Below are 25295 nucleotides of genomic sequence, written 5' to 3' on the forward strand. Positions count from 1 at the left end.
TGGTTTTTCCCAGGTGAGGGTCAGGAATTGATGATTCAAGGAAGTATTTGGTCAAAAATAGGTAAGAGGAGGTTGGGCTAAAGTGATACTGCCAAGAAGGGAAAGAGGAACTGATGTGTGAGTTTGCATGCTCCTAAGGAATTACTGGAAAGGAAATGGGAACACCAGTATGCCCAGAGGAAAATTCTGGACACTGGAAATTGATCTTCACATCTTGCTCCGTAGCTACCAGGGGACAGGAAAATCGCCGATCTCTGCCTCCTGACCCCCACTCTCAGGATCCTCCTGAGGGCAGCCTTTCCTGGCAAGACACGTAAGGCTCCTGGACCAAATCCCCCCCAAAGTGGGACTGACAACAAAGCAGCTGACATGGGAGGGTTTGCATCCTCATGGCAAGCAGCGTGAAAGCCAGTGAGACCATGCTCTAACCCAGTCTGTGGGGGAATGGCGTCGAGGGGCTACCCCTCACAGAACGGCACATCTGCCTGTGTCAGGCACTGGGCTGAGGTTTTCAAACCATCATTCCCATTAATCCCTTTACCACCCCATAGAGCAGTAGTATTTCCATTTTGCAGGTGAGGAAACTGAGATCCAAAAGGATTTGCTCAGGTTCCATTAGCCACTAAGCTTGGGGTCAGGTCCATCTGACAGGGAAGCCTATAGCCTTCCCCTCCCTGCTCAGGTGTCCTCCCACTCCTGGGGGCAGTACCTGTGTGTCCAGCAGGCACAGTGCTCTCTGTGTTCCCCACCACCCCACCGCGGAATCACCCCTACCATGGTGGTGAGTCTCCACGTTCCCCCTCCTAACTCTAGCTTTCCTCAGTTATTCTCGGCAGGGGCGGGGAGGGGGGGCGGAGAAGGGCACATGCTCCCCTAGGTAAGCCCAAATCTGGCGGTTGAGGAGATGAGCCAAGACAGCCATGTTTCAGTGGGTCTTTTCCCCTCAGCAACTGGCTTGTTTTTGTCTTAAATCTTTTTGTCTTAATCCTCGATAAGCGCTTTTGGTGTACATTTTTAGCAATAGTTATGAACTAATGGCAAAAAAAAAAGGAAGCTCACCTACCAGTCCTCACTTGTGTTAGCACGAGGGGCCCCTGAGCTAAATGAATGGGTTTTACTGGGTCCTTTTGGTTCTGAGTGCCAAGCCACGAGGGGCAGCTGCACTCCCCTCCTGTCACAGATCTGACCCCCAGCATGACTGTACTTTCTCTTCTCCTAGTCAAACCAATGGTAGTTTCTAAAAAATGTGACAGTCTGCAATGCCCAAAGGGCAAAAGTCTGTATTTCACAGTTGTGAAGTTTAAAGAAGTCCCTGGATGCCTGTGATCTGACTTCTTGGGAAGCCCGGTTCACCTGCTTGTGGACCCACGCAGTTTTTTTTTTTTTTTTTTTTTTTTTTTTTGTTTTCTAAGCCGTAACACATTTTCCAAGTTACCTCCACACCCAAAGTTTTTGCCTCAGAGTTGGTTTTAAAGTTTTCAAGTTCCTCTCCCCACCCCACCCTCCAGAATCCTTCAGCAACACAATAACAAGTAGCGTGCCGTCAGAAAGGGGACAAGGCTGAAGGTGAAAATTCTTATCTGGGTGGGGCGACCTTGGTGCCGAGAAGGGTTGCCGGCTGGGAAAGTTCTGCCTTAGCAATTCCCATGATGTCCTCTGCTTTGTCTGAGGAGAAAACAGCTAGCGGTGTCCTTGTACCAAGGCACGGGACAGTAAAGGCAACAGTGTCACAAATCAATGTTTGTAATCTGGCGCTCCTACCAGGGCTCCAGGTTGATTTAAATAAAAAGTAGCAAGGGAGACAGGGATGCCCAGCTCACTGCTTCTATGACACTCCCCTTCAGAGTCCTTCCTATCAGTGCTCAGTCAGAGGAGGGAAAACCCAAAACATTCCATAACTCAGTGATTAGAGATAGTATGTCTGCTGCAGGGAAGTGGCGGTAAAAACCTTAACATTAATCTCTGGAAAAACAGGAGTCAGACTATATGACGGCAGAGGGGGGGCAACACAGAATTTTAAACAGACGTTCTGTGCCTACATGGTTTTTATTTTTCTTAATTAAAAAGCATATAATAGGAGCTCTTGGGTGGCTCAGTCAGTTAAGCATCTGCCTTCAGCTCAGGTCATGATTCCAGGGTCCTGGGATCAAGCCCCACAACGGGCTCCCTGTTCAGCACGGACACTGCTTCTCCCTCTGCCTGCCGCTCACCCTGCTTGTGCTCGGTCTCTGACAAATAAATAAATAAAATCTTTAAAAATAAAATAAAATAAAAAATAAAAAGCATATAATAGTTGGTCTCAATTATTCATTTGAATTAGGGAAAGCATGCTACATAATACCCTCCTTGGGGGTGCTAAACCACCTCTATTTTGCATAATTTGAGATTGTTGATGTTAACATTTTTTTTTTATCATGGAAAATTAACATAGTGGAGTAGTATAATTTTTTTAAAAGATTTTATTTACTTGACAGAGAGAGAGATCACAAGTAGGCAGAGAGGCAGGCAGAGAGAGAGAGAAAGAGAGAGAGAGGAGGAAGCAGGCTCCCTGCTGAGCAGAGAGCCAGATGCGGGACCTATCCTAGGACCCTGAGATCATGACCTGAGCCGAAGGCAGAGGCTTAACCCACTGAGCCACCCAGGCACCCCAAAAGTGGAGTAGTATAATGAGGCCCCATGTAGTGCTCCAGCTTCCACAATTATCCACGCACAGCCAATCTTGTTCTACCTTTACCCCGACCTGCTTTTCCTTTCATATGTTATATGAAAAACATATATCTTGGGCAATGGCAACATGGCGGACCTGAAGGCCTTTGCTCAGGCCATCTGTGCCATCCAGGCACTAGGCTCCAGTGTGAACGGGGTGTTCTACTGCCTGAAGGATGGTATGCAGAACAAGGAGAGGCTGGAGGGCCGGGAGAAGGCCTTCATTGTGCACTTCCAGGACAACCTACATTGGGTCAACTGGGACCGCAATGAGCTAGAATGTCTGAGCAATTTGGTAAGCAAGTCATCTGAGAACCATCCTCTCCGCAACAGTGGGCTGTGAAGCCTGAATCCTGTGCAGGACAGGATTCCTCTCTAGTCAACTCCTTCAAGCATATAAATGGTCAAACCGGTTGCAGTCCCATGCGGGTCTGGCATCTGGCCTTTTGAATCAACAGTCCTTGAAATGCTCTGCTAACCAGATGGGAGTATCTGCTAAACGGAGACCGAAAGCTCAGCCCAAGACTCTTGTCTTACCACATCAATTTGTTGATGATGTGATCAGCTGCCCTGACAGGATGTTTCCTGAAATGTCCATCCACTTATCCAGGCCCAATCACACATCAGCAATGCTTCCAATATTTGAAATTTTTCATAATGAAATGTTGAACAAATACCTATGCTGAAGATATGCCGCACCCCCAAGGAACAAACACCACGAAACAGAAGAAAACTGCCTAATATGGCACACCAAACTAGTTTTAATGTCCTCAAGCATTTGGGGTAAAAGACTTTTTAAAAAGTCCTTGAATCAGAAATTAAGGACAGAAATGAAATGAAAAGGACTTAGTATACTCTAAAAAATTTGGAAGAAAATGATAAAACTGTCGCAGAAATTAAGATTAAATTTCAAGATGTCTGAGGAAGAAGATATTCACATGAAGTTTAGTAGAGAACACTGGGGAAAGGCAGGGAAACCACCGGGAGAATGACAGACACTAACATAAAGAAGCAGAACAGGTCAGAGGGGAAGTTGTTGAAGTGAGACGCAGGCAAAGAAGAAACAACATGCATATAATCAGAGCCTGAGGAGAAGAAAAATGAAAGAAGGGAACAAATGGTCTCAATATGTAAGACTGTAAGAAAAATTTCTAAGTTAAAGAAGGGCTGAATCTGTACATCAAAAGGGCTTGTCAGATGCTTGGGAAAATTGGCCAGGGACAGTCAAATCTAAGATACATTCTAGTATGCTAGCAGACTTCAAAGACAGAGAAAAAAAATTTCTCAAAGTTTCTAAGCAAAAAAAAAAAATAATAATAATCTAATAACTTACATTGCAAAAGAAATAAAGTGGCATCAGATGTCTCAAAAACAATACATAAAGCAAAGCAGTGATGGAGAGGTATTTTCAAGGAAAGCATGAATCAAGGATATATGTGTCTTTCAAGTAGCAAGGCCCAGAAAAACCACTTTAAACCATTTTAAACATACAAGAATTCTCGGCCTATCAGCCCATCTTTTGGAATCTGCCAGAAGGTGGGCTCCATCCACCCAAGAACTAAGTGGGGAGCCTGAGCCTAAGGAGTGACAGTGAGCATGTGATGTGTTCAATGGTTGATGCAAGACTGTGTGTGTGTGGGACAGATAAGCATGGAAGGACACCATTAAGAATTGATAAACGAGAGGCTATCTAAGAAAACTGGGAGTCTATGGGCATTAACATGTACAGGTACAAAGGTAAACCTGAGAACAGAAATGGAAGCCTTCCTGAATATAGCCCATAAATCAATAATGGAGTGAGCAAGCAAAGACCACTTCACTCAGAGAAGGAAGCCTTGGAAAGACAGTGCATGCAATAACGGTACAATTACGTGACTAAGTTGAGACCGTATGTATCAGTAACTGTGAATGAATTTGATGCAGTTATTAAAAGATTTTTTTTTAGTTGATATTAAAGTTCATATGGAAGAGAGGATAGGAACACACCAAAAAACGACTTGTTTCTTGGGCATTAAAACATACTCTAAATCTTCCCTAATTAAAACTGGTATTGGCTTATCCTTAGACAAACAGTCTTGTAGAATAAAATAGGCAAGAGGCAGACTCAAGTACATATGAAACTTTAGCATAAGATAAGGGTAGCATCTCAAATTGATAGGGCCTCAGTCTTAGAAAGGAAAAAGCCTTTACGTAGCCAAAAACTTTGTCGTAAAGTAAGGCAACCGACAGTCTGGGAGAAAATATTTAAAACATGTATCATAGCTAACATCCCCAAGATCATTTTTTAAATCTTAAAAACAAAGGGGAAAAGACTTAAAATGGGGTAGAACATGGGGGACAATTGATGTCCCCTCAAAAAGATGTAAAAATGGTACTTACACAGGAAGAGATGTTCATCCTTACCCATCCGTACAGAAATGCAAATTAAAACTGTACTGAGGTACCATTTCTCACTACCAGACTGGGAAAAATTTTAAAAAGTATCACATCGCAACACATTCTGTTGGCGAGCCCGTAAGCAAACCCACACCACCATACGTTGCTGGTGGGAACGCAGAGCGGTGTCCCCACTGTGGAGGGACTTTGGCAATGGCTAACACAACTGTATGTGCGTTGAAACACCCAGCAGTGCTACTCCAGGAAGTTATCCCACTCACATACCTCCTACAGTACAAACATGTATGTCTGCGGGCTTGTGAACTGCAGCTTGTTTGTAATTGGAAAACCCTGGAAGTGACCTCCATGCCTTAGCAGAGGAGAGGGGCTGCATAAATTATGGCACAGTCACACATGGGGCCACGCCATTCCCGTTTTCATCTTTAAAGAAGAATGCAGAAGACCTCTATGACTCCTACGAAGTGATTTCCAGGACATATTCTTGGGAGAAAAAAAGCAAAGTGCTAGAGTGTTCTTAAATATGCTTCCTTCTTGGTAAGAAAGAGGATATCAAATAACTGTCATCTGCTTGTCGCTAAGGGGAAACACACAGGAAAGATAAACCTGCAGCAGAGAAATTGTGGAGAGGGAGGTGTGTGGGCAGAGAGTAGATCGGATGTGTGTGGGGCAGGGTGACATGTCTCTGAATGTACCTTTTGTATAGTTCTGACTTTCAGAACCATGTTAATGTTTCATATCATAAATAATCATTTATGTAATCATGCATGATTCTAGGATAAAGTTTGTAAAAGAAAAAATATATCCCACGTATGATATCAGAGAGCTCTTAAAAATGCAACAATAGTATTTTTAAGTAATATTAACTATAACTTCTTTCCATCAGTGTTCAAATTCTCCTGGTCCGTAGAGCTTTGTTTTATTTTATTATTTTTTTTTAAGATTTATTTATTTTATTTTAGAAAGAGGGAGAGAGAATGTGCTCATGCACGTGAGCAAGGGGAGGGCAAAGAGAGGGAGAGAAGCAGACTCCCTGCTGAGCATGGAGCCCAAATGCAGGGCTTCATCCCAGGACCCTGAGATCATGACTTGAGCTGAAATCAAGAGTTGGACACTTAACCAGCTGAGCCACCCAGGTACCCCATCAACAGTTTTAAATGAAAGTCGGAGCCAGGTAGAGATAGAGACCAAGCCATAACATTTGAATCACAGCCTCCTCCAGCTGCTACAAGGCCCAAAGAACTTCTTAACATCTTTCTTTGCTGTAGATAGGGGCTCAGAGCCAGCCAGGTGATCTAGAATTCTTACATGAACATCACATTAAATCTTCTAAGGAAACGTGTGCCTTCCTCCCAGGAGCTGCTTGTAAAGTGACAAACCAAACAGCAGCTGAGAAAATAAAGCCTCCTCTACACATTTACGATGTCTATACCGGGCTGCCATTCCACCAGAGTGGGTTCTAAAGGACACTCCCACATCTCCACTGACTCCTCGCCCACAGCCCTAGTCCCGATTCCAGGTATTTCCCGCTACACCCATGGACTCTGGCCATTCAATTCATCGGGAGGCACAGAAGAGGAGGGAAGTCCAACCATTCACCTCCTTGGAATTATGCTACAGAAGCAGATACTGGCATGGTGGGGATTGGAACCCAGGAAAACCCAGAAATGGTCAACTCTGCCCTCTGTTTTTGGATGACTTTCAGACCACTGGCCTAACTCCCCAGTTGAAATAACTCAGGCCTCCGACCTTGATCTTCACTTCTGGGGTCTGACTTCCTGCCCCACACTGGCCACAGGGGCCTTTGCCTTCAAGCTACCAGTCCCAGATCTGATTACTTGCCCAGCTGTTCTCTGATCCCTGAAATAACAGTAGCTACCACTGACAAGCAGGCACACAGTAAGCAACAGCTTCTATCAAGATCCTATTCGATCCTTACAATAAACCCATGATTTGTGCATTCAACGCAAATTTGCTAAATGCCCACTCCGTGCCAGCAACAGCTCAGGGTTTGAGGAGGCACTGCAAGCAAAACAGACAAAAATGGAGTTTCCACTCTCAGGGCAGTGTGCCGGAGGAAGGAGTGATCATTTTTCCCACATGCAGAGAGAAACGTGAAGCCCAGAGTTATCAAGGAATTTGCTTGACATCATATAGTTAATAAGTAGCACAGCAGGGATTCAGTTTTCAATCTGTATCATTCTAAAACCCACATGTTTTTGTTTTCGTTTTTTTGGGTTTTTTTTTTATACTTTTTTTTTTTTTTAACACACCGCTGTATCATCCAATGAACCCTACTAACCTGACAGCTTGGCTCAATGAGTGTGGAATGGAGGATGAACAACACAAACATGTTTTTACAGCTTGTTTTAAATACTGTCTGTGGTACAGGTGCCATCCTGCTTTCACCAGCTGGAAAATACATTCACATGCCTCTGCTGTGAACAGACCTTATTAAAATAGAAATCTATTGCTATCCTGTACGAAACAGGTACACCGTGTTGCCTTCCTAGAGTTTATGCGCGTTTATGTAAAGAAAAGGGGCAAGGTCTATTCTCTTCAAAAACAATAACAAATTGGAATGGGTAAGGTTGTGCCACAGGCCTTTTTAGGACTTTTCGAATAATACCTGGGTGTTCACTTTTGCTATCTTCTGATAGAACTGCATTTGTTTTATAAAGTACTCTTACTGAAATTTGAATGCGCTGATGCTGTTCTGACACAATATAGAACATGTCCTGGTTTTCAAGGCTTAAACAGGTGTAAGATGTAAAGTAGTGGCCGGTTAGCTCCCAGTGGGCTTACTTTATGAATAATATCTATGCTAAACTCACTAGTTGGGGAAGTAACGCTAGGAACTAAGCTCCTACTATGCGCCTAGTACCGGCCTAGGCACAGACTCCCTGTATCAAAGTCACTCACTCACCGCTCACTGGCCCCATGGTCCTTTCCGTCATCGACTTGTCTGTTCCGGGGAGATCTCAAAGCATTAGCAAGACACAGCTGGTGCCTGATGCTCAGAGAAGCAAGCTTAGGAGAATGAAAGGTGACTAATTCAGAGCACCTGAGGGCTCTTGAAAGATGAGCCTTCGAGGATCCCAGATGCAGGAAATGCAGGAAATACATAACGAAGGAGCAACTCAAGGTGCAAATTCTGGGCTGGGAATAACCCATTGTACTCTCGGTGCTATCAACCACTGAGCAGTGATCAATGACAAGCCCAGGCTTCTCTGCATTTTGGTCTGAAACTCTTCAGAGGCAGAGACCGGGTAAGTCTGCACAGTAAAAGGTCTGTAAATTTGCACGATGGCTTGGTCAAGGTGAAGGGCACGGTCTACGGTCACTGAGCTCAGAGGCATTTACAGTCCCCATGGTGTGCCCAGTGTTGCTGGCAGCAGAGACCCCCGAGCAGTTAGACCACAAGTGAGCAAGTACAGAATGCAGTTTTGTTTTACATAGTTGGGATCATACTACTGTATGATCTATACTACTGTAGCCTCTTTTTTCAAGCCATGCTACCTGCCTGTTCATTACATGTTCTAGGAAACATGACTTTTACTGGCTGCCAGCACCCTGCTGGAGAGATGTGCTTGCAGGTCCCGTGAGCACCCCTGCGCTCTTGAGGCTTTCTCTACCGAGTCAGGGCTGGCTGCCTCACCGCCAGCAATCACCAGACGCTGGTAGTTTTTGCCTTTTATGGAAAGAAAGGAAAGAGCAGTTTGCAGGGAAAGGGTCCACGGCCCCAAACCACAGCGGTGCTCTGAAGTCCAGCAGTGTAATATGAAAAGAACCCTGGTGCAGGGACAATGGTCCCCTTGCAATTTTCTAGGAATTGTGACACTGTAATTTTAAAAGATTTCAAAGGCAAAGAACCAGCAGACTTGGGTGTACAATAAATCCCTGGTTAGTAACTGCTAAAGAGTGTGGCTGAGGCTTTTGAGAATCGCCCTTTGGCCTCAAACTCCATGGTACCTTCCCCTCCTTATCCCTCGGCTCAGACGCTGCATAAGGACCTTACGCTCCTGGGCTCCTATGAAATTCGATAAAAGCCTTTAACAAGAGCTTGCAGGCTCTTATCTAACCAAGTCCTAGGCATTATTAGAGCATAACCGCTGTCTCCAGCCCACCCCTACAAGCCTTTTCCTTTTTGTTCCCACCACCCCTCCCACCGCACGGCTGGGCAAAAAGAAACACATTTCAATAACATCCAGAATGGCCCTTTGCAAGGATGACTGGCAGGTCCTGCCACACCTCTCTCGCTTACAGACCCAGTCAATCTGTTGCAAAGACTGGCTCTCTTTTTCCCTGAAGCAGGGTTACTGCTTGTGGGTGCACATGGGCAAGAGAGAGGAAATCAAGTTTTTAAAATTACTGGGAGACAATGGTGCAGTTTTGCAAACTGTTCAGCAGCAACCAAATGTCCATTTAATTCCCTCCTAATAGCTCGGCCTAAGGCGAAAGTCTTCTTCTTTCAGAAAACTCTGAAAAAGGATCTCATGGGACTTCAGATACCACTCCACTTTCCAAATTTTCTTTCTTAGCCTCATATATTTTTCTATACCATGTAAGCTCCTGCATCCTAGAGATGGTGGGAACACCGACCGATATAAGCCACAGCTGATACTTCCTGATGCTGGAGAGCCTACCTCGCCGATAAACTATGCAAGCCTTAGACTATAAGGAGAAAAATTATCTCACGGAGTTTCCTGAATGCAAACAAAGATTCTGCAAGTGGTAATGATGGAACAAAAGAGTGAGGGGCCTCAGTATGCTTCTCATTGTAACTTCCCCTCACTCAGCGTTTTATTAAACACAACCCCTCGGAACAGGCAGGGAGAAATATGTGGCACCGTGGTATTTTCCTATTTAGAGTTTTGTTTTTTGTGGTAAATAAACGATTGTCAAACCAGTTTCTCTTTTGTTTTTAAATAAGAAGATACGACTTCTCTTTGGGGCACTGTTTCCTCCTGAGGCTTTTCAAGTTTGAAGTGCAACATTATAAAATAATGCTGCAAAAATTTATAAACCTACTTCTTCAATAAACACTCACGTTGTGGACATGACGCTACCATTAGGCCTTGCCTGGGCAACACAACTCCAATGAGTTAATCTGTTGGTCAGGGACATATGTATTTCCTTCTTCTTGGGTAGATAGTTTTATGGGATTATGGCCAGAAAAAAAAATCATAGGCCCTCAAGGAGTTTATTCTCTCATCTTGGACACTACCAAAGGGTCCAGGTAGATTTGAAGACGGATGTTCAGTAAAAGTCTGCTGCATTTCAAAAAATCAGATCCATTATATTTTCTTTAGATTTTTAAAAACTTACATCCTGTAACCAAAGCAACAATAATAATTTCATCGTAAGTGGGTCAATGCACCATGCAGGCAGTTTTGATATTGTTACCAGATTTTGGAGGGCGAAGACAAAGCCATAGCGTTCAAAAGACGGGAATAAGGGGCAAGAAAAGGGGAACAAGATGGTGAAGGCTGTCTGGCTTTTTTTTTTTTTTTAAAGAGAGGGAGAGAGAGAGATGTGGGGGAGGGGCAGAGGGAGAGACAGAATCCCAAGCAGACTCCACGCCTAGCACAGAGCCTGATGTGGGGCTCCATCTCACGACCCTGAGATCATGATCTGAGTCAGAATTAAGAGTTGTATGCTTAACTGACTGAGCCACCCAGGTGCCCCACGTCTGGCCTTTAATTAAAGCCTACTTCAAAATATTAGCAAGCCCCATCTGCCCTTCTCCCCAGTTCCACACTCATGTTCTTGGAAAAAGAAAACTTATACATCAGACAAGAGGAGATGAGGATGGAAGGGACAGGAAGCGGAAAGGTGCAAGGTGGGAGGAAGAAACCAAGAAACTTTCAGCCCTGGTCTGATCCCCAGATCTGTCAGAGCTAAGCTGAAGCCTGACAGGATGCTTTTTTTACAAGGGATCACACATAACACACAAGTGCCTCCTCCTTGCAAAGGTTCCATACGGTACACCTGCCACACTGCTCCATGAGCCCAGCTGTGTGAAGTCCTGAACAGTGGTTAGGAAGTTTAGCTCTGTTCCTTAACCCTTTTACACAAATACTCCTTCATTCTTGCATGTTCACTCATTCATTTAGTCAGTGCGGTGCCTGGGTATGAGTGAGGTGGGCACACAGCACTGAAAGACCACAAGACACACACTCTGGTCCCCAGTCAGTTAAAAACAAAACTAAAACCTAATAACTGCTATGAAGGAGGGGTTTAAAAGTGTGTTAGAAATGCCAGTAGGGTTTGAGGAAAGGTTGCTCCAAGGCAGTGACATCGGAGCTGAGGTGCCCAGAAGGAGTTTTCCAGACAAAAAGAAGAGTGATGCTGAGATCCCGGAAAAGAGGATTCATGACTAGAGGAGCACCAGAGGTCTCAAAGGTGGTATGGGCGACAGTTAAGAGAGGGATGGGAAGTCCCGCAAAGGAATGCGGGGGAGGGACAAGGTCTGAGGTGGGCATATCAACATCTCTGGGTGCTGGGGACCGAAGGAAGGCAGAATGAAGCCAGCTGGCTTGGGGGACAAGGGCTGGGAAACTTTTTCTGTAAAGGGCCAGGGAGTAAATATTTTCGGCACGGAGGGCCAAGAGGCAAAATCATCGATGTGATATAATAACAACAAAACAAAACAAAAAAGACACCACGTGTCCGCAAAGCTTTTATCCATAAGTCCAAAATATAATAATAAAAAAATAATAATAATTGAGTATAATTCTAAAAATACAGGCGGACTAGTGAGAAAATGAAATTATCTTGGGAGCGGATAACAAGTTATTTAATTGGTGTTCCACCACTGTAGCATTAAAGCAGCCACAGACGAGATAAATGAAAGAGCGCGGCTGAGGTCCAGTAAAAGCTGACTTATGAGCCGATATTCAAATTTCACATCATTTTCATGTGCCATTAAGTATTTTTCTTTGGACTTTTCTCAACCATTTGAAAAAGTAAAAACCATTCTTAAGGGGCACCTAGGTGGCTCAGTGGATTAAGCTGCTGCCTTCGGCTCAGGTCATGATCTCAGGGTCCTGGAGTCGAGTCCCGCATCAGGCTCTCTCTGCTCAGCAGGGAGCCTGCTTCCCCCTCTCTCTCTCTGCCTGCCTCTCTGTCTACTTGTGATCTCTGTCTATCAAATAAATAAATAAACTCTTAAAAAAAAAACCAACAACAAACCATTCTTAGCTTGCAGGCTATACAAAATATGAAGCATGGGTCCGCCTCTTGTTTGCCAACATCTATTGCAGTAGATCCCACATGTGGACGTGTCTCCCTGCTTGCTCAGAGTTACATTCGTTTGGGGCAGGTGATTTTTACAGGGTGATGCTATGTATTTCTTGTTGCGTCACAGCAAAATGGGGGAGGGTAGGTAAAAAATTGACCAAGTGTAGAATTATTTTTGTTTACTATGAACTTCAGTATCTTTAAAGGAAAAGAACTGCCTGATGAAATTTAAAATTTTATTATCAGCACTCAAAATTCTCTTCTGATCTTTGCTACATATGTATATTATATAGTTGATCTCATTATGCACAAAATGTGCACTGTTTTTAATCCATCGTTCCATATCTGCTTTCCATAATCAGCACAGTTATAAATATAATTTCTAATTAACTCTATGACATAATGCAATTTTTAATTAACAGCATGACTTCATAAACTTCATTTAGTTCTCATCAACCATTTAAGATCTAATTTTTCACTAGAATAAGCAGCATTGCTGTGAACATCCTTGCATAAATTCGTTTTGGTTTCTTTAGGGTTAAATTCGTAAGTCAGTCTCAAAAATAAAACTACTGGGAAACCAGAGGAAAAAGCACGATACATTTAGATTTTCATTGTTCTCTGTTAGAGAACATTTCAGAAAGACTCATTCCACACGTACCGAGTCCCAGGTATTTGAGTGTCACCAGCACTGTTTAAAAGGGCTTATTTCCCCAAATCTCCAACAACATGGGTTTTGATAAGTTTATTTATTCTGGCTATGTTTACAGTGTTGCGGTATCTGAAGTTATTATAAATGGCACTTCCTTGGTGCTGACACGTCTCTGCAAGGACCACATGACAGTCCCATGTACATTTCCTTCACTTGCAAACTTCATCTCCTTTATCCCTTGTGGGATCAGATTTAGCAAAGGAACTCCAATACTGACTGCTGTTCTTTCTACATTGGCTGGAGAGCTTTTAGAAATAATTCACATTATGTGTTTTCTTTCCACTCTCTTCAAGGGCAAGAGCCAAGTTTCAGGCAGGTCCGTGTCCCTAGCACATCAGATACGGTCAGCGTGCAAAGCTAACACCATGGAGGGGGAGGCACGCAAGCACGCCCTCACCCTCTCCAGGGGAGGAAGGCAGGCGAGGCTCTCTATTCCCGGGTTCTGCTGACTTGGTTCATATTATTCCGAGGCAGAGCTGCCTCTGCATGTCACTTCAACACGGCATCTGTGTCTTTCATTTTCCACCAGAAACAGGAGCTGTGGTCAGTGCTAGACCTGGCTCTCTGCGGTGGCCAGTGGAGGGCAGGCTGAGGGGGAAGGAGAGCTCTATGTTTCCATCAGAAGAAAGGTTCATTGTCAGCATTCAGCACACATATTCTTCTAAGATGAGAGGGGGATAACTGCACCCCTAGGGAAGATCTGGCAAAATCTAGAGACGTTTTTGATGGGCACAATTGGGGGGCGCTACTGGCATCTAGCAGGTAGAGGCCAGGGTCCTTCCTACACATCTTACAATGCACAGAACAGCCCTCCACGAAAAAAAACGATCCTGCCCTAAATATCAGTGGGGTCAAGGTTAAGAAATCTCTGTTCTAAAGCGAAGTAGCTGCCCTCTGTGCCTCTCCTAAACCCAAACTTAAACGTTAGAAGAGTATCCAGTAATACAAACTGGAATGGACTGACTTCAGTCTTGTGTAGACAGGGAAATTTCGTCTGAGATGTATGTTTCACTGTGGCATTTCATTGGTCACTTGGCCTGTGTGGACCCAGAACTAGGCTTCCCAAGCTCAAGCAATGTGACCTCCATCCACAGCGCACCCGGGAAGCGGACCCCCTGGCACCCCTCACTGACTGTGCACCTCTCCACGGCCCCTCACCTGAGGTTCTCAACATTTAAAACATTCTGCTCAAAGGTATTCAAAGCAGTTTATTCTCAGCAGTAAACCAGACCAAAAGAAAACAGGGCTTACCGGGGGCGCTGGCGGTGGGGGAGGGGGAGGAGCCCCCAGGGGCGGGGGAGGTGGAGGCAGAGGAGGAGGAGGTGGCGGAGGTGGCACTGGCATAGGTTACAGCGTTGGTGGCTCTTGCTTCTGAAAGGTCCCAGGAGAGTGGTTTTCTGCCCTGAAAGGGAGAAAAGAGTTTTAAATTTGGATGTCTTTATTCCTGTACCGGTAATCCCCGTCATGCAGACATGTGCATTTCATGGATAGCTTCCTTTTTTCACTTGTCCATTCAGTCATTTTTGCTCTCATTCATTCTTTCAGTAACTACTGAAGCCACCCCCTGGGAGGCAGGCATTGCCTCAAGTACTAGGAACAAAAGCAGCAGCTAGATTTGGGTGCCTGGGTGGCTCAGTCGGTTAAGGGTCTGTTTCCCACTCAGGTCATGATCCCGGAGTCCTGGGAGATCTGCTTCTCTCTCTCCCTCTGCCCCTCCCCTCTGCTCATGCTCTAGCTTGCTCTCTCTCTTTCAAATAAATAAATAAAATCTTAAAAAAAAAAGTACCTAGATTTTAGAACTAGGTAATAAAACTGATAAAATTTAGTTATTTATATCTCAATATAAATAGAATATAATAAGTATGTCAATGGGGACACTTCATTCCATCATGATTTTTCCAAATAACTGCATTCTACCTCCTTAGGGTTAAACGTTCAGTTTTATCATTTCCGAGGCAATTTAAAAATATTCTGTGCCTACTTCCATTTTCCTAAGTAGAGCAAATGGAATGAAATCTAACCTTTCTGAATGTCACAGGCTCAACGTTACTCACGATGCCAGCCTTGAACAACACTCACAGAGCGCATTAATCATTTTCTTGCTTCCTTTTCTTCAGCTTCAGCTCTCACTTTTCTTGCCATGGCTGTGTTGTTGTTTCTGTACAATTTGATATTTGCTACATAGAGGGCTTTGGGGTATTTAACTCTGCAAATATGGTTATGTTTCAAACAGTTAATATACAGGACTTGTGATCTCCAAATAAATGTGGTCTTTCTCTGTGGAGCGTGTGTGTGCATGTGTATGTGTGTGTGTCTTAGAATCCACATCAAGACACAATGAAAAAGCTTAAAATGTGTACTAAAGAAAACCCCCACAGTTTACAAGAATGAGGAAGACCTATATAAAAATCTCACAATTTAAGTGGAAACAGAAATAAACATCAGACTTAGGCAGGGGTGGTTTTGTGTTCCTTCTGTCTCTATAATTAGTGGAAGACCAGACCAAGGGCTGTGCCCATTTCTTTAGCTTTAAACTCCTGAGGCATCTGTATTATTCCACGGTAATATTCTTATCTCTTAGAGGCAAAAAGCAATTATGTAACCTGGTACTTTGTTCTTAACCTAGTCCCCTGGATTTTGCTTACTTCAAACATGCTCTCTTTACCTTTGTGGATAGTGGCTGCCATGTGACCAGCTAATCACATTAATTTCCTCTAAGGTCAGTAGTTTAATCCCAATTTTATAGGTAAGAAAAATGACATTCAGAGATATTAAATACTTTCCCCCAAATCCCACACAGTTACTAATGGGTGGACCTGGGATTGGATCCTAGGCTTATCAGGCTTTAAAGTCCAGCCTCTTGGGGTGCCTGGGTGGCTCAGTGGGTTAAAGCCTCTGCCTTTGGCTCAGGTCATGATCCCAGGGTCCTGGGATGGAGCCCTGCGTCGGGCTCTCTGGTCAGCGGGGAGCCTGCTTCCTCCTTTCTCTCTCTGCCTGCCTCTCTGCCTACTTGAGATCTCTGTCAAATAAATAAATAAAATCTTAAAAAAATAAAATAAAGTCCAGCCTCTTCTCGACTTGTGTGTGGTAAATGTGCATAATAGAAAATTTATTATTTTCATAATTTTAAACTGTACAATTCAGTGGCATCAAGGACATTCACAATGTTGTGCAATCATCCCCACTATCATCTCCAGAATTTTTCATCATCCCAAACAGTACCCATTAAATAGTAACTTCCCATTCCTCCTTCCCCTAGTCCCTGGTAACTTCTAATCTACTTTATATTCCTGTGAACTTGCTTATTTTAGGTACCTTAAAATATAGCATTTGTCCTTTTGTGTCTGGCTTGTCTTCAAGTTTCATTCACTTTGTACCATGTGCCAGAATTTCCTTCCTTAATTGTAAATATACACCACATTTTGTTTATTTGCTCATCTGCTGACGACACTTGGGTTGCTTTCACCTTTTGGGTACTGTGACTATGACTACGAACACCGGTATATGAGTATGTCTTCAAGACTCTGCTTTCAATTCTTCCGGACATATACCTAGGAGTGGGATTGCTGGATCATATGATATTATCCTGTTTTCAGCAGGGCTAAGAACTCCTTAAAATTGTACAAAAATTTAAGGTGGTGGGGCACCTGGGTGGGAGTCTGCTTGAGATTCTCGATCTCCCTCTTCCTCTGCTCCTCCTCCCACTCATGTGCTCACACTCTCTCTCTCACATAAGTAAATCCTTTAGAAAAATGTAAAATGGTATAAGATATACATGTAAGTTCAACTTTCATGTAGAAAGAGTCCATGATAGTTTTCATTAGAGTTCCAAAGAGGTTCATGAGCTGATTACTGAAGAAGACCACAATTTTCTTATAAAGTATTCCCTTCAAAGTTATTAGCATCTATGAATTTTTCTGTCGTTGTTTCTTTCCTTGATAATAAAACAGGAACACAAAGACTAAAAAAAAAATAATGCTCATCAGAGTCCAGAGAATAAAACTATACTAAAATTGAGCAGGGGTGGTAGTAGATACTACTAGGTAGTGTCAATGTTATTTTATTATAAATAAAACAAATTGCATGTATTAGACAATAACATAGAGTCAAACAAAGCTGGCATTTTACTGGCTGAATTCTAAAGCAAGTTGGATGTGAGCCCACGTTTAGTTGGAACAAACATGAATGATCAGTTATTTGTATTTTAACAATTTCTTTCATAAAAGGCACTGGGTATATCTTTTTGTGATCCTTAATTTAGTGGCAGAATAATTTCAGTCAGAACTTTACAATAGGGATTTAAGGGTTGCCTGAAGTATCACAGAACAAGAGAAAACACAGAGGTCTCATTATATGAGGATTACATCTTTTAAGCAAGAGAGAGGAGAGGAGACAGCTGCTTCCCTTGGTGAAGAACTGGAAAGGGACTAGAAAAGTAACTTTAGAGAAATAAATATTACTTACCTAAGGGTTTTGCCATTGATCTAAGGAAAAATGACCACAGGAAGTAATTAAGGAGAACTGTGGCAGAACGATTCCTGTAACCCCTCAGCATACAGCTGGATTATACTTCCCAGTGTCCTGCGTGGTTAGATGTGACTTTGAGACTGAGCTCTGGCCAACAGAATGAAGGTAGGCGTGATGTCTTCCACGTGTAGGTTGGCCCATAAAGACCTTCTACCCACAGCTTTCCTCTCTTCCTCCATCCACTGGCTGGAAGGAAAGGTCCAATGTGTGGGCTCAGCCATGAGATGTAAAGAATCTGGATTCCTGACTCACCTCTTTAAGGCCATCTGCCAAACACACGACTGGACTTTACAAAAAGGAAAAATAAATTTCTACCGTGTTAAGTCAGGGAGAATTTGAAGTTAATGTATTACAGCCACTAATTTTGAAGCTGCCCAATACAGGAACTCAATAGAATATAGCCAATTCTCATTGTTTGTGGTAGTTATATTCTATAAAGTTGCCACAGACTCTGAGTTAGCAAACACTGAGCCACTGCTCTTCACAGAAACACAGAGGTCTGGACATCTAGTCACAAGACTTCTGTGACTCACTAATATAAAATCTTGTTTTATGTGTGTTCCCGCTTAAAGACACCTTATTTAATATATATTGTTGGTACATTAACTTGACCTCATGCCAACAGCATCATACCTCATGCCTGGATGAAGGTTCTCTAACACCCTTTTTCTCTCATGTCACAGCCTTTTGGTGCTCAACATTGGATAGAATGTCAGCATTATATTTGGGAGGGGCTTTTTTTAAGATATTTTTTATTTATTTGACAGAGAGAGAGGTCACAAGTAGTCAGAGAGGCAGGCAGAGAGAGAGGAGGAAGCAGGCTCCCCACTGAGCAGAGCCCCCGACACGGGGCTCGATCTCAGAACCCTGGGATCATGACCTGAGCCGAAGGCAGAGGCTTTAACCCACTGAGCCACCCAGGTGACCCTAGGAGGGGCTGTTTTAAACAGCGAACTCACCAACAGTCAGCACAAAAATATGAAGAACATGGCACTAAACAGAATGTGTAAAGAACACAGGTTCACGGTGTGAGAGCTGGAACAAGATGGCAGAGTCCCACCTCATTCCACCGCAGCTGGGAATGCACGTGTGCACGGGGCGACTCCAGTTTCTCCCCACTCTGTGCCTTTCCTCCAGCAACCGTGACAGTGCCCGTGAATACTGACTTTGGGGTTGCAAACAGAGTTCAGTGAGTAGGTGATTAGCAAACTATGGAATCTGTAAATAATGAGGACTGACTCTATAACTTTTTGAACCCCCTAGATGGGCTCAGCACTGCATAGGTACTTATAATACGTGTTTTGTTTAATGCCCTCAATGACTCTATGGTAGACAGTGGCATTTCCTATGAAGGAGAACCATATTTTGTCTCAGAGACTTTACCTCGTTTATACCAAATTTCAGAAACAGTACCAGAGATGAGTTAAAGCTCTGCCCTCTCTGATCCAAAAACCTCATTTCTTTGTTTTAATAACTTGGTATCATTCAGGTCATAATACTTCTCTGCTTCCAGCTGACAAAAATTTTTAAGTATTTCTGAGACCCTCATGTGAAAGGGACCTCATACAGGTAATTTTTCCACTTGCTCCTCCTGAACCGAGGCATCCTTGCTGCCCATTTAATTTTACTTGAGGAATCTGAGAGGAATTAGGTGCCACTGGGCTTCTGTGTCACTGAACTCACCAGAATGATTTTTCAAACTCTAGGAGTAAAGTATATTTTTACATGCAGGACTTGATGGCTGTGAAGGCTTTTTCTTGACAGGTAAAATAATTAAGCAATTACCTAGAAAAGTATTTGTTAAAATCTGACAGTTAAGAATGCAGAGCTCCAGGAATTCACAGGCTGTACCCATAAGCTCTTTGAAGCTTTGTGCTCTCCCAACACACTTAAAACTGTTATTTTGCTCTGTAATGTATTTTTTTTTTAAATGCCTAGGATTAAAAAAAAAAAAAAAGCCAGATTCTCAAAGGCTTTTTTATATTTTCTCCTGACTCAGGAAGTAACTCTGAAAAACAGCGTTAGATGCAGGTTGGATATCTACGCAACCTTAGAAGGTGTGGAGGACAGCAGAACTAATGCCACTTCCACATGCACAGCAGACAGGGCTGATCTTTGCATTAGACAGACCCGCGTCCTACTTGTGCCTCTGCTTATCCCAGCTGCATAGCCTTGGTCAAGTCACTTAGTCTCAGGGGGTCTCGTTTTCTTTATCTGTAAACGATCTATAATGCTTAACTCTTAGTTTGTCATCAGGACCGAAACAAAGACTGTACATGAAGAGTATTATTACAGAGGTGGTGACACACAGCAGACACGTTCACTGGAAGCTATATTTATCCTCCTCACACCACCACCTGCATCACCATAAATAACTAAAATAAAAGGTGGGGTAGGACACATGCCCCAGGAGGGCTATGGAGCACTAAGGAATGTCGCCATCAATTCCAGCTCAAGGAGAGCAGGGGAGGGAGGGTTGTAAATAAATGTTCTGGTAGAAGCTCCAGCATTCTTCAGCAGGTGAAAAGGTGGCTACAGGAGGCCGTTCTAGCTAGATGGAGTAGCACATAAGCAGAGATACAGAAGGGGGAGAACGCAAGCAGCCTGGGAGGCTCTGCATGTATGGGGAAGGGAGAAAAAGGCTAGAGTCACAGAGGGGCTGAAATGACACTACGCTATTCTGCAAGTGTCTCTTCCCTTGGGGACAGGTGGACATCTATCCTGTTGTGGCTATCCACCAGCTTTTGAACATTTTTCCTATGCCTGAGGAATTTCCTACAGGACTCCTCCCTCCCTCAGCAGGAAGCCAGGAGTTCCTTTACCCAGCATCCCTTGCAGGCAGGAAGCTGATTTGTGACCACTGAGCCAGAGGTGAGGAAACAGTGGATGGCCAAGGTATGGAGGGGCCCTGGCTCCAGGAGTGACAGCCTAGGTCTGCAGTGGCAGGCTCCCCCTGCAGTGGGAATCCAAGCCCAGTATTGGCCCCATCCTCCCAATTTTCCCCCAAAGGCCCCAAATCCAGATTTTTGTGGGAAGTCCAGTTTGGGAATGTGGGTAACTAATTCAAAAAGCGTTTTTAAAAATCAGCAGGCCAGCAGAACATCCCTGCAGGTCACACAGGATCCACAAACTGCCATAGTGTGACCCCTTTACCAGGAGCTGTTGGGGTTGAGGGTGTGGGAGTGGGGGATGAGCCCTCCCTCCCACCTCTCTGCTCCCCTTCCTTCCCCACCTGATCCAGAATAGACGTGGACCAGGCTCGCCCAGCTTGTGAATATAAAAAGTTCTATAGTATATACACCAACTGAGCTTTTTCAGAGAGAAATCATTTATGGTAAACAATTTTACACACTACTTGCTTTTGTCAAAACCATATACTCCCTTTTTCCCCCCAATAGTGGTTCATCAGATTACAGTTGTTCACAAGTAGAATATGTGCCTATTTTAAAAATACAAGCAAGAAGGATTACTGCCACTGTATGACAAAAGCTGCTTTTGCTGGTACTTAAAATACATTTCAATAGGAATCAGAAAATAAAGTTCTCTGGACACTCATAACTTCTGTTTTGTCCCACTGAGTCTCTTATTTCTGTGGCTATGAAATGGGGGAGGCGAGCAGAGATTTCTCACCTCCGAACTTTTAATAAAGGCAACTGAGCCCCAGGCAACAGACAACCCATTGCTCACATTATGGTCTCAGCAGGGTTCTACAGATCAGTCATTTATTTCTCAAAGGGGCCTTGTGGCCAGGAAATCACAACCCACAAGCCCATGAGCATATAAGGCACAAATAAAAACGCTTCTCAAAAAACATGTGGCAAAGATGCCAAAGCCATAAGGAAAATAATAAAGACAATTTTTAAAAAAACCCTTCTCTCCAAGTGATGTTGAAAATGATTTATGAGCGCTCACTTCTGCTGTCCTTCCTCATTGTGTGATGATGAGTGAATTCTTTGGGCATTGCCTTCTCCTGGGACTTCCCACCTCTAAGATCTCACATCTCACACACCGCCTCTCCCAGTGTTAACTTCCCTTTGGCTAGGCCAAAGGGAAGTTGATCCCCTCACTGGTATGTATCCTCAGTGATATACAAGTCCTGGAAATACCTACCCTTTGGCGGGAGTTGGGGCAAGTTGGGCTGAGTAAGCAGGAAAGCAAGGGACAAAGGGAGGCGAGGTAAAAAGCACAGGATAAAAAAAGTCCTTGACCATTTGCATTCTAGAGAACAGTAGAACAAGCTAGCTCTGATACAGCCATTCGTAAGGATTGGATCCTGTTCATAGGACTTTTTGTATATTAACCCATTTAAGCTCTGCAACAGCCCAATCAGATAGATAGTACTATTGTTCCTGTTCTTCAGAAGTGAAAACTGAAGCACAAAAATGTTATGAAATCTATGAAAAGTCACAAAATGAATTAGTGGAGGAGCTGGCATTCAAACCTGGGATGTCTGGCTCCAGAGTCCATGCTCTTAAGCACCATGCTAACTTCAGTCACTTAAAAATACATGGCTTTTACTTTGGAAACTATATGGAGATTCCTTAAAAAGTTGGAAACTGTGGTGCCTGGATGGCTCAGTCAATTAAACATCTGCCTTCAACTCAGGTCATGATCCCAGGGTTATCGGATTGAACCCTGTGTTAGGTTCTTTAAAGATTTTATTTATTTATTTATTTATTTATTTATTTGACTGAGAATAGAAAGAGAGAGAGCGCGCTAGCAGGCAGAGCAGCAGGCAGAAGTAGGCTTCTTGCTGAGCAGAAAGCCCAATATGGGGCTATACACGCATGTGCACAGGAATATTACACACACACACACACACACACAGGAATATTACTCAGCCATCAAAAAGAATGGGATTACCACTTGCAATGATGTGGATAGAACTAGAGGATATATGCTAAGCGAAATAAGTCAGTCAGAGAAAGACAAATACCATATAATTTCACCCATGTGGAATTTAAGAAACAAAAGAGATGAATATGGGGAAGGAAAGGAAAAATAAAATCAGATAAAAACAGAGAGGAAGGCAAACCATAAGAGGTGCTGAACTCTAGGAAACAAACTGAGAGCTGCTGGAGGCGGGGTGGGTGGAGGGATGGGGGTAACTGGATGATGGGCATTAAGGAGGGCACTCGATGTAATGAGCTCTGGGTTTTATATGCAACTAAGGAATCACTAAATTCTACCCCAGTAACTAATAATATAGTAGGCTGAATTTAAATAATTAAATTAAATTATTTAAAAATAAAAAAACCACATGGCTTTTATATTTTCTTCCACATTCACATACCACCTGGACTTACTTTTAATTAAACACATTTATTTTACAAAAGAAACTTTAAATTATTGCTATAAATGGAAAAACAATATCATCTGCCATAAATAGAAGGTAGTAACAAAAATGAACGCAATAATCATTAAAATAAAATTCGATCTATATACCATCTAAATTCATTTCAGGTTTCCCTAGTGATAACTAAAGCTTTGTGCTTTGGGAAACAGTGATCTAGATGCTTCCCAGACTTTAATGGTGAATGAATCATGGTGGGGCTGGGGGGTATGGATCTTGAGAAAATGTAGATTCTGATTCAGTACTCTGAATGGAGCCTGAGATTCTGTATTTCTAACAAGCTCCCAGGTGAGACTAACTGCTGGTCTGGGGACCACCCTTTGACTAGCTCTAAAATGTGGAAACATGTAAGAAAGGCACAATGCCCACCCCAGACCTCCAAATTAGAATCTTTGGGAGAATCTTATCAACAAGTGATTTTTATGCCCACTAAGTTTGAAAAGCTTGTTGCAGAATATCTAGGATGCTGAAACTCTCTGTCCCACACTATTGGAAGTTGTGTCCTTTACAGAAAGGCTCCTTTTCTATAAACTCATTTAACTTCAGCAGGCTGAATCCATGAAAATGGCATACTGTACTTAAAACTGGAACTGATAAACAATCGTGAAAGGGAAACTAGGCTGAGTGCCCATTTACCTCTCGCCTAGGTGATGGGAAGGATTTGTAACACCTGTGAACCCCTGCCTTGATGATAGCAGCTCTTGAAGCTGCATCTACGCAGCCCTGATCAGGCATTGTAGTTAATTATCTGGTAAAATGCTGAAAGGATTAATGCAGTCTTGCCCATGTTGAGTTCTAAAATGAAGACAGACTTTAACCACAATCTACTATGAAACATAGTAAGTCACGCCTCTAATGAGCTCATAAATTGGTTTCCTTTTATAAGACTCTTACTGAAACGCAAATTTGTCCCCAGATCATTCATCGAGCTTGTTATGATATTTGGACAGTATTTGGTGATAGGAAAAAAATGGAGCTATTGATAATATTTATCATTGACTCAGGTATTTAAATTATAGCTAAATGCCATGAAAATCATTATGTGTGCAGTTCCCAAGGGTGAAGGGAGAAAATATTGATTTCTTGTCTCTTTCTTTCTTTCTTTTTTTTTTTTTTTTGCTGCCATTGAAAGAGCTAAAAGAAGAACAACGCTTATTAAAAATACATGATATTAATCACACATTTATAAGTAAGCCTCATTTTATATAACAGCTATGCTTCTGAAAAATAGCATCTCTAATTTTGGAAAATTGAAGTGTGCTTTAAGTATACAAAAGGAGTTTATTATGCAATGGAAACCCATAATCAATGTTATAAAATAATGAGTCATTTTACACAATAAATTGCCACCTCCTTAATTAATTTATCTGAGGATGTTAGAGTTTATGAGGAGCGTGTTTTTTACTTTCTAAGGCTAAGGTGGTAACTTTTCACTAAGGATGGTGAGCCCTCCTGAAAATGATTTTTTGAGAATCACTGAAGAAATAATAGGAGGACAGGAGGTGGCACAGGGTTCAAGGCCACAAGACAAATCCATCCTTTTCAAGTTTCACTTCTGAGACTTTAAGTATTTTCGCCTTATTTGTACTGTTCCAGCTTGGGCCAGAGAAGGACCAAGAAGATTCTGGTGCCTCTAGTCTCTCCTCCACCTTGATGTTCTGCTAGAACCTCAGACAGTCTACTGCAAGCGGCCACTCTCCTCTCTCACCAGACAGATCCCTTCCTATGGCCCCAGGCACCGTTCAGTGACAGCCAAGTGACAGGAGGCCCCACCTTTCAGGCCACAGGGCATCACTCCCCGATATCACACACACACACACACACACACACACACACACTCCTTTCGTGGCTCTTTTCAACGGTGGCAAGTTCTTTCTACATTTCATCCTCCACTCTGTTCTATGCACCAAGACTTTACCTACACCACACTTGCGACATTTTCTTCCATACCTCTTCTTTGCATCTCTATGTCTTTGTCCATGTTATTCAGGCTGCATATGGCAGCCTCTGCCACCTTGGAAAGTCCTCCTGGTCCTTTAAAACACACTCAGGTGCCAACTTCTCTGCAGACCGTTCCTCCTCCCTTTGGCAGAGCTAACTGCATGCTGTTGGTGGGCATGAAAAATGGCGCAACTACTCTGGAAAGGTCTCAGTGCTCCTCACGATGTCCAACAGGTACCATAAGACCCACCAGTTCCATCCCAGATATCTACCCAAGAGATATGAAAACTTACGCCCACTCTAAAACTTACACGTGAATATTTCTAGGAACATTGTTCGTAATAACCAAAATGTAGAAACAATCCAAATGTCCATCAACTTATGAGTGGAAAAACAAAATAGCCATGGAATTAAAAATTA

The 25295-nt window shown here is 43.1% G+C and overlaps 1 pseudogene; it reads left to right on the forward strand.

Annotated features, from left to right (window-relative positions):
* The first annotated feature begins 2794 nt into the window (after nucleotides 1–2794).
* On the forward strand, nucleotides 2795–3392 carry LOC116878633 (annotated as a pseudogene).
* The last annotated feature ends 21903 nt before the right edge of the window (nucleotides 3393–25295 follow it).

This window comes from Lontra canadensis, unplaced genomic scaffold, assembly GCF_010015895.1.
Source record: "Lontra canadensis isolate GAN:19392208 unplaced genomic scaffold, GSC_riverotter_1.0 scaffold2, whole genome shotgun sequence".
Classification (NCBI taxonomy): domain Eukaryota; kingdom Metazoa; phylum Chordata; class Mammalia; order Carnivora; family Mustelidae; genus Lontra; species Lontra canadensis.